The sequence below is a fragment of the Trichoderma harzianum genome (genome assembly GCF_003025095.1).
Source record: "Trichoderma harzianum CBS 226.95 unplaced genomic scaffold M431scaffold_468, whole genome shotgun sequence".
NCBI classification, from domain to species: Eukaryota; Fungi; Ascomycota; class Sordariomycetes; order Hypocreales; family Hypocreaceae; genus Trichoderma; species Trichoderma harzianum.
The window spans coordinates 1-863 of record NW_020209716.1 but is presented as its reverse complement, the minus strand read 5'-3'; positions in this window follow the sequence as shown (position 1 = coordinate 863).

Sequence of the window (863 nt, the reverse complement as noted above, 5' to 3'; positions counted from 1 at the left end):
GAGAACACATGAAAACAAACGTAAATAAGCCGACGGGCTGGCAGTCTCCACAACCTGATTGTCGTCCGCGGCATCGACATCAACTCCGTCCTGTTCCCTCTCAACCCGTATCTCAGCCGGATTNTCATGGTGTCCGGATTCGAAGTCCATAGAGAAAAGTTTTCTAGTAGCGGCTTAACTCTCGCCGAGGGTGCTTCGTTACACCAGTACAGCTATTCCCAGCCATAGGACATCTCCTTCCCCCACACAATCATACACGCAGAGCAAAGGGAATTAGTGTAACAATACTCCGTACCTGTCTTTGCGGGATAGGGTGTCGGCAATATGGTTGCCCCGCAGATCTCCTCCCCCCCCCCCCCCCCCCCCCCCCTCCCAAAAAAAAAAAATCGCCCCCAGATGTCTCATAGAATTTGCTGTGTGCAATGCGGCATCTATNAGACATACAGCACTTATATTATTAATTATATCTATATAAAGGGGTCTCTTTATCACCTCACTGGCTAAATTGGTTTCAGCGTGCTATTCTGTTTACGGTAACCACCCATCAGTCGCTGGCTAAGCTCGTATGTGCATATCCGAAGTCACTTTCGGATGCACTTTTTATGGAATATTATTCATATTGTGGATTGGTTCAATGGATCTAGCTAACTGGAGAGGGCAAATGGCTGTAGATCATTTCCTTTGAGTTGAAAACTATTAAAACTCCCACGCCAGGTAGCGCTATNGGAATGTAGCTTCAGAACTACTCCAGGTCAAATTATTGACGTGTGCACCAACAAACATTGGTAAAGTATCTGCAGTTTGGTACCAGGTAGGCTTTGCCATACCATCCCAAATCTCCCTGCCATTAAAGATGAGGCCTT